Source organism: Diaphorina citri, unplaced genomic scaffold (assembly GCF_000475195.1).
Source record: "Diaphorina citri unplaced genomic scaffold, Diaci psyllid genome assembly version 1.1 scaffold47231, whole genome shotgun sequence".
In the NCBI taxonomy this organism is placed as follows: domain Eukaryota; kingdom Metazoa; phylum Arthropoda; class Insecta; order Hemiptera; family Psyllidae; genus Diaphorina; species Diaphorina citri.
The window spans coordinates 1-506 of record NW_007424550.1 but is presented as its reverse complement, the minus strand read 5'-3'; the positions used below and the strand labels follow the sequence as shown (position 1 = coordinate 506).

The window sequence follows — 506 nt, the reverse complement described above, 5'->3', positions numbered from 1 at the left end:
CAATCAGGAGGTTACCCTCTGGTTCCCCATGAGCTCGGATGTGACTAAAGGTAAGATAGGAAATGAGGTACCTAAATTACTTTACTTTACTCCCCATAATATGTGAAAATATATAAGACCTCGATTAGATTGTGGGGGAAAAGGGACTTTTCAGTCCTATCCCAGCAGGATAAACATGGTACATTCTATTCTGTTGTACTTTACTTGTCCAATGTCACCTCCATTTTATTTTACATTGTTGCAGGTGACGTAAATATTAGCGTGACCAATGCAGACATTCGAGTCACGTGTCGTGATAAAGATCTACTGAGTGGCAACACTGTACAAACTATTGACGCCAATTTGACAACGTGGAAGATTGAAAAAGATCGGTAAGAGCTTTTTTATGGACACCAAAGGAATTTTAATTGCTTTAGTCATACTTAATACCTATCAAAAATGTCGTTCCCAACTTAGTTCACCTCGATGAATTAATTTCATGTCTTGACTGGGACTCAAACCACTAA

The 506-nt window shown here is 38.3% G+C and overlaps 1 long non-coding RNA gene across 1 annotated transcript; it reads left to right on the top strand.

Annotated features, from left to right (window-relative positions):
• LOC113473599 lies at window positions 1-340 on the top strand. Its single transcript, XR_003395533.1, has 2 exons — window positions 1-50; window positions 245-340. It is a non-coding gene; the product is annotated as an uncharacterized LOC113473599 (long non-coding RNA).
• Window positions 341-506: the final 166 nt, after the last annotated feature.